At 36.8% G+C, this 12,030-nt stretch overlaps 1 non-coding gene across 1 annotated transcript; it reads left to right on the top strand.

Moving 5' to 3' along the window:
* Positions 1–2,303: 2,303 nt before the first annotated feature.
* On the top strand, positions 2,304–2,409 carry LOC140858884 (small nucleolar RNA R71). Its single transcript, XR_012142288.1, has one exon. It is a non-coding gene; the product is annotated as a small nucleolar RNA R71 (small nucleolar RNA).
* Positions 2,410–12,030: the final 9,621 nt, after the last annotated feature.

Genomic DNA, 12,030 nt, shown 5'->3' with positions numbered 1-12,030 from the left:
CTACTTGAGTGGAACTGACCCATTTACTATCGGATATGGGGTAGATGATTCCAGCATCTAACCACTTTACCACCTCTTTCTTTACTACTTCACGCATGTTTGGGTTCAATCTCCTCTGTATATCTCGATGGGGTTTGCCATTTGCCTCAAAATGAATATGGTGCATGCAAATGGAGGAGTCAATTCCTTTTAAATCGGCAATGGACCAACCGATAGTCTCTTTGTGTTCCTTCAGAAAACCAACCAATTGTGCTTCCTGATTAGGGGTCAAGTCTGATGCAATGATTGCCGGGAGGGTGTCATTGGGTCCTAGAAATACATACTTGAGCATAGCAGGAAGGGATTTCAATTCTAACATAGGTGGTGATTCTAAAGATGGGACTATTGGTGTACTGGCTAATGTGGGCAATGGCTCATACTTGATTGTCCATGGAGGAGTGGTTTTATCATGTGGTGTATCCAACAAGGTGTTAACTTCTTTCATATATCCCTCAAAGTCATACACTCCAAAGTGAGCCAAGCAAGAATCTAAGGGGTCTAGTGCTAGAATTATGGGTATTGCATCTTCTATAATGTCTTCTAGTGTATCTACTTCGAAGCAACTATCCATTGATGGTCTTTGAGAAGTACCAAACACATTCAGTCTCAGTTTCTTATTCTCAAATGATACGTCCATGACTCCTGTCCTACAATGAATGCATGCATTTGTCGTAGCTAGGAAGGGTCGTCCTAAGATAATGAGAATTTATTTTGGGTTGCCACTTAGTTTCATGTCGAGAACCAGAAAATCAACTGGAAAGTAAAACTCATCTACCTTGACCAAGACATCCTCAAGCATTCCACATGGTTCCTTAATTGATCTATCAACTAACTACAGTGTGATTGATGTGGGTTTCAGTTCTTCGAATCTAAAAAGTTCATACACTAAACTAGGTAAAAGATTCACACTTGCCCCTAAGTCTAGAAGAGCTTTTTCAATGTGATAATCTCCTATAACATAGGAAATGATGGGGGCTCCTGGGTCCTTAAGCTTTGGAGGAGTGGCATGCTGGAAGACAGAACTAGCCTGTTCAGTGAGGCATACTTTCTTTGGGATTTGTGATCTAGATTTATATTTTTGAGTGCACAAATCCTTCAAAAATTTGGCATAAGCAAGGACCTGTTTGATTGCATCTAGAAGGGAAAGATTGATTTGGACTTGCTTAAATAATTCCAACATCTCGTCAAGTCTTCCTCCCTTCTTATCTGCAGGAATAGGGGCTTTCAGGGCATCTGAAAATGTGGCTTTAGGCAAGTAAGATGATTCCAGTGTGGTTGGTTCATTCTCTATTGTCAGGTCCTCCTTATTCTTGGATGATTTGGCTTCGGTTAGAGGTTTAGGATCGGTCTCATTGGTTTTACTAGTGTGTTCAATGACCTTCCCACTTCTCAGAGTCATGATTGATTTGGTGTGTTCAGAAAAAACTTCTGGGGTATTAGAGCTCTCAATCACAAATTGCCCTCTTGGGTTGCTCTCGGGTTGGCTAGATAATTTTCCTCCTTCCCTCCTACTGAATGCAGTCGCTAGTTGACCTATTTGGGTCTCTAGCTTAGCAATGAATTGTGTGTGGGAGTTAAGGGTTTGAGTGTTGACTTCTAATCGTTCTAGTACTTTCAGAACTTTTTCCTCAAAAGCTGAGCTGTGACCAGTAGTAGATGGTTGAGGAGCATTTTGAAATTGATGGTATGGTCCATGCCTATATGTTGGGTCCTGATATTGAGGTCGAGGTGCGGCAGGGCCAACCACTGGTTGTGGTCTCCAGGAAAAATTTGGATGGTTTCTCCAGCCGGGGTTATAAGTATTTGAATATGGATCGTTTCCTGGTCTGCGAGCTTGTTGGACTTGAGCTTGCTGAACCTGCTCGTGCACAAACTCAAGAAATTGAGGTGCGGCTGGGCATTCACTAACAAAATGGTTCAGACTTGCACACAATGCACAAACTTCTTGGATTGGGTTAGGTGGAATTGGGGATTGTCCAGTATTTAGAAGACGGTCTAATTTTTGGGATAGTTCATCTACCTTACTGTGGATATCCATGATGTTTCCAATCTGATAAATTTCACTTCTTTTTTGTTGAAGCATCGGTTGTTCTCTAGAGGTGGCAGATATATGATGTAAGAAATTCTCACTAAGTGTTTCAAAGAGCTGCCAGGCTTCATCCTCACTCTTTAGCATGAATGTCCCACCACATAATGCATCAACCATTTATCGGTGTTTCTCTGATAGACCATCATAAAAACATTGACAAAGTTACCATTTAGGGACAGCATGGTGTAGACATTTACGAATGAGGTCCCTTAACCTTTCCCATGTCTCATAAAAAAGTTCACCCTCCAATTGGAAAAAACTAGTGATAGCTTTTCTAATTTGATTTATTTTTTCAATTGAAAAGTATTTCTTGAGAAATTCTCTTGAAGATGATCCCAAGTTGAAATGGTTATAGAGTTTAAGGAGTTTAACCAATGCTTGGCTTTGTCCTTAAGTGAGAAAGGAACAGTTTCAACCTAAGGGCATCATCGGAGAAGTTTTGAATTTTTACTGTGGAACAAATTTTAAGAAATTCATCCAAGTGTTTGTATGGGTCCTCGTTACTAAGTCCATAGAATGATGGCAACATTTGAATAATGCTAGACTTAATCTCATATTGGGTAGCTTCTACTGGAGGTGCTTGAATGCATGGAGAGTAGGTATACGAGGATAGAGTGAAATATTCTCTCAATGAGCGTGGAGGATTAGCCTCACCAGGTGCAGCCATGTTTCTAACTCGGATAGTCCTAAGAGTCTTTTCTAATTCTTTGTCTAATGATTGCAAGTCGGGTTTTAGTGATCGTCGACCTAACATGCAACTAAAAAGTCTATATAGGACTATCCTAGTCTGTTAAGGATTTTTTTTTTATTAAGAGGAGAAGAGAAGAGAGAAAAGAGTTCTTAAGAAGAGATCCTAAGAAGTCCTAAAACTAATAGAAGAATTAGTTGTGGTTAGATTTTAATTACAATCAAGTTAGCACGCAGTAGACTCTCTATCCTAAAGTTACCCTAGTTCTAGACAGCTCCTAACTGTAGTTAGCATTCAAGCCCTCCAAGTCAGAGCTTGACCAACCAACTGGCCAGGTAAGTGTAAGGTTGGTGGGAGTCCCCCCGTTGCTTTCCTTAGACACCAATTAAATTGGCCAGATTAGCAAACGGAATCAATTAAAAACCACCTTCCTTCGGGTCCAGTCGTCCCGCAAACCACTTGCCTAGACACCAGCTAGCTGACCAAGTCTAACCTGGTTCAACTTTCAGGGTCACTTGTCCTAATGAGCTCGAAATCCTTAGGGGTCAACGTCTAATTAATTTTAGATTAAGGTCTAGGTTATGCAAATGCAAGGGAGTGATGATTTGTGGGCAAGAAAGGGTGATCAAATCCCCACCTTATCTTAGTTAATGGGTTGCGCCCTTAAAGTTAATTATGGAGATGCAATGCAAAGAAACAAGGTGTCCAATCAAGTTAGAAATTTTTATATTTGAGGTTACACTATTTTATTTAAGTGTTATGAAATGTCAGTGGCTTTTTTTTTTTAATTCAACCATGCCAAGGACTCCGACAATAGCGCCAAAATTTGATGCGTAGTCGTTGATAGCACCAAAAATAACTCTACTCACATGTAGGTAGGATGAGTCGAGATCATATCCTCAGGGATCTTGGACTAAGTTGAGATTATAAAATAAAAAAAGAAGCATTATTTTTGATTTAGAAAATAAATTATCTTAAAATTGATGTAATTAGAAAATAAAGAGCTCGGAGTTTTGAATTAATTTTGCACTAGTAGAGTTGTACCTCTTTTTTAATTAAATAGATGTGATTAATCTTAAAAAAAATATCTATCTTTCTCGACACGCTCCATACCCGTAGATCACGCGCGTCTCCAGAAAGTACTAGGTAAACAACTCTTCTTTCCTCAGCACGCCCCGTACCCATAGATCACGGTGCGTCTCCGGAAAGTAAAAGTTATTCCTAATATTAATCTAACAGAAAAGCATAAATAAAAGCATATGAAAGAGAGCAAACAAAGAACTCATGATGATTTAAATAAAAAGCATAATCTTTATTGCATATAAAGAAATACAAGAAAGTTTAGAACAATAAACCCACTCTATGTCGTTACAAAATTTCTTCTCCACTCCCGAGACTGCTAGCCTAGCTGCTCACGGAGTAGTCCCTTTCTTTTCCTCTATGCAAGGCTCTAGAAGAATTTCTGGGCTTCCCCTCCAATGGGAGTACAAAAGCCTTTTTATAGGTGTTAGGAGGGAGGAGTTTTACATGGTTTTTTGATTGGGACTAAAGAAAATACTAAGGACTAAAAGATGAATGGATGAGATGGAAAGATCACAAGTAGATAAAGAAAATACCAATTCTTCCTCTTGAAGTATTTCCAAGTATATATTTTTTTCCTTTAATTTTCAGATCCCTCTGTTCGCCACTGTGTCCGCCTTGCCAAACTCCCCGCGAACCCGTGCGCTCCCTTGCCGCGCCCAATGCCGCGCCGCTGCCGCGATGCGCGTACGCGATGTGCGCCGTGTCCTCCGTGCTCCGCTCGCGTGCGTCCCGCATACCGCTCCTGCATGACCACGCTTGCATGCCCCTGCGCTTGACGATTACAAAAAGAAACTTTTGTTTCTTTAAAATGACTTCTATATCCTTTTGGGTTCCTTGCATAGTATCTTCATTTTCTATAATACCGTATACATCCTTCTTTTTTTAAATTTATTTTAAGTCAATTTTCTTCAAATTGAGTCTTTTTGATCTACGAATCGGACTCTTTGTATCGGCGATCACCTTTCCTGTAAAACATAAAAAAAAGCATCAAATTCTTAATAAATAAAATAAATTAAATATAATTTTCTACTTTTAAATGACTTAAATTAAGTGTTTATCATCTTCTATCATTGTAAAGATGCGGGTGCCTTTCTAGCATTAATCATTCTCGACTGGTTATATTGGTTCGATTGCATCGAAAAGGTACAAACACTCTATTGACATTTGATATTTTGGGGTAGAGATGTGATTGGGCCCAATAACTATTAGGTGAGGATCCTAATGATAGCTTTACGTTCGTTGATAAATAATAGGTTTGACTTAACTAAGAAATATGCCAATAATTGTTATGTGAGGCCACAGGACTTAGAGATCAAGCCCACTATATTTTGCTTAGTGAAGTAATGGATAAAGTGTTGTCCACTCATTAGTCTATGCTCACCAATAACTATTTATGTAGTGGTATAGATTAATGAAACCACAGTATCCACTTGAAACCATCGTGTATAGGTTTTCATTTCTCTACCTGAGGAGTGTGGAAGATTTGAGAAAATAGTGAGAGCCTTGTTTATTTTTAAAATCCCTAGAACAAATATTTTTATAAGTATAAATATCTAACTAGAAATTATTTTTTCTACAGATAACCATGTCGAGTTCCAACCTCTTAGCTCATATCCTCGATACCAATAGGTTGATCGATACAAACTATAAAGACTAACTTCAAAATTTGAGAATTATTTTTAGTTCTGAGAAACTTATCCATGTCCTTGATCAGGATGTGTCTGTGTTATCAGCTCATCCATCCTCTGATCAATGAGCCACACTTGAGAAGTGGATGGATGAGGATAACAAGATGAAGTGTTATATTTTAGCATCTATGTCTAATAATCTTCAGCGATAGCATGAAGATATGAGAAATGCCAAAGAGATGTTAACTCACCTGTAAGAGTTGTACGGTGAGTAGAGTTGCATAGCTCACTTTGGGATCTTTCAAAGACTATTTAGAATAAAAATGCATGATGGACAGTCCATCAATGATCATTGTTTGACAATGATCAAGCACATCAATGAGCTTCAGAAGCTCGGCATGAATATGGATAAGAAATTGCAGGTAGATTTGATCCTCCAGTCTCTTTCTGATTCATATGGACAGTTCATCATGAACTACTATATGAATAAAATTGATAGCATTTTATCCGAATTATTGAACATGCAGGTAAGAGTATAGGGCATCTTGAAAAGTTCAAGGGGTACAGTTCTGACTGTGGAGCAGCCTTCCTCTAAGAGAAAGTCTTCTTTCAAGAAGAAGAAGAAGCCTATGAAGAAGCAAAAGAATGAGACCAAGTCTAAGAAGCAGGTTTTGAAGAAAGCCGACGATAAAGGAAAGTGTTTCCATTGCAACGTCGAAGGCCATTAGAGAAGAAACTGTCTGATCTACCTGGTGACTGTCAAGAGTAAGAAGAAGGATGTGCCTTCTAAAGGTATATCTGATATGCTCGTTATTGAAACTAATATAATAGTTTCCTCTTCTTCTAGTTGGGTTCTAAATTCTGGTTCAAGTGCTCATTTGTGCACTTCTATTTAGGGTCTTAAAGAAGTGAGAGGGCTGAGGGAAGGTGAGATCACTCTCCGAGTTGGCAATGGAGCAAGGATTGCTACTGTGGCCGTCGAGACCTACCCTCTGTGATTACTGTTAGGAGTTAGTTTAATTTTTAAAGTCTACTATTATGTACCTATAGCTAGTAAAAAATTAATTTTCATATCTGTGCTGGTACAGGATAATTATAATTTTTATTTCAATAAAGATATATATTTAATTTATTTTAAAAATAAAGTTGTTGCATGTACTTTCTTGATTGATAGTTTTTATTATTTGCATGTGGATGCGAGTGTCAATATTAATAAGCAAACTGTGAATACTATAGGGTCTAAGAGATTTGAAGATAGGATTAGCCAAAAGTATTTGTGGCACCTTAGGCTAGGCCATATAGGAGAGGACAGACTCAACAAACTAAAGAAAGATAATCATCTTGGACCATTGATTTTCAAGTCTTATCTGGTTTGTGAATCATATTTTCAAAAAAAAAGGCTAAGTTGCCCTTCGTGACACAAGGAGAAAAGGCCACTGAGATATTAGCTCTGGTACACACTAACATGTGTGGTCCATTCAATGTACAAGTTAGAGGTGGCTATATCTATTTCATAACTTTTATTGATGATTATTTATGGTATGGATTTGTGTATTTGATGCACCATAAATTTGAAGCCTTTAAAAAGTTCATAGAGTACAGACATGAAGTAGAAAAATAGATAAAAAACTCATAAAGATTCTTCGATCAGATCGAGGAGGAGAATACCTTAGTGGATAATTTCAAACCTATCTCAAGGATAATGGCATAGTCTCACAGTGGATACTTTCAGGGATGCCTTAGCTCAATGGGGTATTCGAAAGAAGGAATCGGACTCTATTAGATATGATCTAATCTATGATGAGCTTCACAGACCATCCTGTCTTTCTCTAGGTTCATACATTACTTTCTGCAATTCATCTTTTGAGTCAGATTCTCTTTAAATCAGTTCCTACCACACCATATGAGCTATGGCATAGTAAGAAGCCAACTCTTGGGTAGCTCAAGATTTGGAGACATCTGGCCTATGTTAAGCGACAGCAGGCGGACAAGTTAGAGACTAGATCCTTTAGGACTCACTTCATAGGGTATCCTAAGAAAATCATAGAATACAACTTCTATCTTCCTGAGGATTATAATATGATTGTGAGCCATCATACCATCTTCTTAGAAAAAGAGTTTATCCAAGATGGAGGCAGTGGGAGGAAGATTGAGCTCGAAGAGAAAGTCTCTGAAGAGCATTGAGTCCAAGAATTTGAACTCGATAATGAGCTAGTAGATATAGTACCTCTTCCACCTCATAGATCAAGTAGGATCTTCTATTTTTCTAAAAGGTACTTAGGTATTCTTACAGAGGATTTAGAGGAAGCATTTCTTATGGGAGATAGGGACATTAGAAATGATCCCAAGACCTATGATGAGGCAATGCTAGATATAGACTCCGAGAAATGGATGAAAGTAATGAAGTCAGAAATTGACTCAATGAATTCCAATCAGATTTGGTCCTTAGTAGATCCATCTAAAGGTATTGTACCTATTGGATGTAAATAGATTTATAAAAAAAAATTGGGTCGGATGGTAAAGTAGAGATCGATAAGGCTAGGCTACTTGCGAAAGGTTACAGTCAATGCGAAGGCATTGACGATCATGAAATCTTTTCGCTTGTGGTCATGCTGAAATCCATCCATACTCTACTTGCATAGCAGCTTTTTATGATTATGAAATTTAGTAGATGGATGTGAAAACTATCTTCTTAATGTTGGAAGTCCCAAAAGTTAATTGTCAACCTGTTGACGGTTGAGCAACCTTATATTATAATTGATTTGTTAATAAATAAAATATATTTTTGGTATTTTTATCACAAATTTTCATCTTCTAATGAACTCAGTTGTTATGATGAAGTCCTTAGGACTGTATAAGTTCGATAAAGAGAAGATTTATCGATTAGTCCTTAAAACTGTTCACGACCAAATGATAGGCTATTAATAAGGACGACAGCTTCTATCAAGCATAGGTCGCTGTAGGATATATAGGTTAGTTGTCCTCTTAACCAAGGAGTGTGAAAATATTGGTATGGCATACAGGTGAGATGTAAGGGTATATCATCATTGAATGTGACCAACTCCAGAGCATTCTGCTGTCGAGAATGTCTCTGATGAGATATAGGTATAAGTGTCTCTTAGATCTGAGATCGCCTCAATGACTTGCAAGCAACTCACTGTGCTTTGATACTGGACTAACTGAATTTTTAATTCAATGATGGAAGACTTCTGGGCACAGTCAAGTGCTTACAAAGTTGGAGTGTGATCAAGATGGGATTGATCACTCCAAGAGTTAGAGAAGAATGAGTCACTGTATTTCAGTTTAGCAAAACTTTGACCAAGATAATCCATCAGATGGATTTGATATTTTGAAATACAATGTGGACAACCTGATCAGAGTTGACAGTTAAACTCTAAGGTATCCTATGAGTATTTTGGTCAAGGGGATGAATTATATGGAAACTATATCTGCATGGATTTTAAAGATGTTGTTCTACACATTCGACCTATCCGATCGTCGGGTACCATTGCTAGATGGTCACTTCGATTGGTATAAAAATTTATTCCTATGCTACCGACTTAGGTTCGGACCTATGAGGTCACACACATTAGAATTCATGATTCGATCAGATGGTTGATCAATGATTAAGAATCGTTCTAGGATTAAATGATCAATACGATTGACATTTAACCTAGTGCAAGTATTGCAAGAGGATCGATTAGCAATTCGATTGCTAATTGGCTTAATTTGATTAAGCCAATGGACTGAGGTTAAGTATAATTGAATATGATTTAGTTAGATTTAGTTTGAGCTTGATTGGATCAAGTCCAATTGGTTTATTGGATAAGCCAAGTGCAAGAAAAAACTAATCCTAGTTCAATTAGGACTTGGGTCAACCTAATTTCTAATTCGATTAAAAAATTGAATTAGATTTAAATCTAATTTAATCTGATTAAATTAAATTTTTAATTATGTTAAGATCTATTTTAATTGAGTTGATTTGGTTTTGGTTTGATTTGGTTTGAGAAACCAAATTTGAACAAGTCATAGAATAAATTATCATAATGTTGGAAGTCCCAAAAGTCAATTGTCAACCTGTTGACGGTTGAGCAATCTTATATTGTAATTGATTTATTAATAAATAAAATATATTTTTGGTATTTTTATCATAAGTTTTCATCTTCTAATGAACTTCGTTGTTATGATGAAGTCCTTAGGACTATTTAGGTTCGATAAAGAGAGGATTTATCGATTAGTCCTTAAAACTATTCATGACCAAATGATAGGCTATTAATAAGGATGACAGCTTCTATCGAGTATAGGTCACTATAGGCTATATGGATTGGTTGTCCTCTTAACCAAGGAGTGTGAAAATACTGGTATGGTACACAGATGAGATGTAAGGGTACATCATCATTGAACGTGATCAATTCTAGAGCATTCTGCTATCGCATAATGTCTCTGATGAGATATAGGTATAAGTATCTCTTAGATCTAAGATCGCTTCAGTGACTTACAAGCAACTCACTGTGCTTTGGTATTGAACTAACTAAATTTCTAATTCAGTGATGGAAGGCTTCTGGGCACAGTCAAGTACTTGCGAAGTCAGAGTATGATCAAGATGGGATGGACCACTCCAAGAGTTGGAGAAGAATGAGTCGCTGTATTTTAATTTAGCAAAACCTTGACTAAGATAATCCATCAAATAGATTTGATATTTTGAAATACAATGTGGACAACCTGATCAGAGTTGACAGTTGAACTCTGAGGTGTCCTATGAGCATTTTGGTCAAGGGGATGAATTATATGGAAACTATATCCGCATGGGTTCTAAGGATGTTGTTCTACACATTCGACCTATCCGGTCGTCGGGTACCATTGCAGATGGTCACTTCGATTAGTAAAGAAATTTATTTCTATACTACTGACTTAGGTTTGGATCTATGAGGTCACACACATTAGAGTTCATGATTCGATCAGATGGTTGATCAACAATTAAAAATTATTCTAGGATTAAACGATCAATATGATTGACATTTAACCTAGTACAAGTGTTGCAAGAGGATCGATTAGCAATTTGAATTCTTATTGGCTTAATTTGATTAAGCCAATAGACTGAGATTAAGTATAATTGAATATGATTTAGTTAGATTTGGTTTGGGCTTTATTGGATCAAGTCCAATTGGTTTATTGGATAAGCCAAGTGCAAGGAAAAACTAGTCCTAGTTCAATTAGGACTTGGGTCAACCTAATTTTTAATTCGATTAAAAAATTAAATCAGATTTAAATCTAATTTAATCTGATTAAATTAAATTTTTAATTAGATTAAGATCTATTTTAATTGGGTTGATTTGGTTTTGGTTTGATTTGGTTTGAGAAACCAAATTTGAACAAGTCATAGATTGAATCCTAGTAAGACTAGGATTCCACCTTGCGCCACCTTAGTCCCCCACACCCACTCTCTCTTATTTTGTAAGACAAAACTTTCTCTCCCAGGCCTTCATGCATGCCCAAAGCTTTTCACTCTTTTTCTTTTACATGGAATGTGGTTGTGAACCAAGTCAAAGTAGGAATTATTTTAGATTTCAAATTCTATGAGATAGAATTTTAGGAAATCAAAACTCTTTTTTTATGGCACTGATTTTATCCATATTTTTTTTAGAATTTTCATGGCTTTTATGGCACATATTGTGCACCCTTTTCTAGTGGTCCATGGTAGAAAATAAAGGAGGGGGCACCCAAGAGTTGGGCACTACTTGTCTTGCCCTGTTTGGATTTTTCTTGACTAGGTATTTAACCTAGACAAGGACTCTTCATATCTCATTATTTAAGATGAATTTTTTTTTAAAATTTTTGTAGATTATAGATAATTGAGTGACCTTTGGGGTGTGTAAAAATTAGAAAGAAAAAGTGTTATAGCATGGAGATATAATAGACACAAAATTAGGTATCTAGGTGAGAGCAAAGAGAAGAAGAAGAGGGTCTTCTTCTAGGATTGCTGAGTTCACCTCTTTCCTTCCTCCATCTGTGAGTTTTCTGAGAGTGTCTCATATCTAAAACTCCTTTTACTTCTCATCTTTGAAAGAGTCCAAATCAAGAAGAAGGAGGTATCTGATCAACCATCGAAGAAGGATCAGCACAGTACTAGCATACTGTGCTAATTTCTTGGACCAGAACTTCTGATCGTGATTCGTGGGCTCGTGTGGATGACTCCTAGAGGCCAAACATATGTGCGACTCATAATATCATCCTCAAGCTCAGATCAACAAAGTTAGAACTTCTAACTTGCAAGGTAATAGATCTGATCTATTATATTTTACATACATTAGATGTAGTATAGAAACATGTTGATATGATCAACATATAATTCTTGCTCTTTATATTTTAATTTTTGATTTAATATCATATAATAATCATGTAATAGGATCTTAGATCTAGGAATTTTTTAATTTTATAAGATAAATTTTGATTTATTTTAGTCTTTCACTGCCTGATCTTGAAAAAGTTTCAAGATCTAACCC

Source organism: Elaeis guineensis, chromosome 6 (assembly GCF_000442705.2).
Source record: "Elaeis guineensis isolate ETL-2024a chromosome 6, EG11, whole genome shotgun sequence".
NCBI classification, from domain to species: Eukaryota; Viridiplantae; Streptophyta; class Magnoliopsida; order Arecales; family Arecaceae; genus Elaeis; species Elaeis guineensis.
This window is presented reverse-complemented; position numbering and strand designations above follow the sequence as displayed.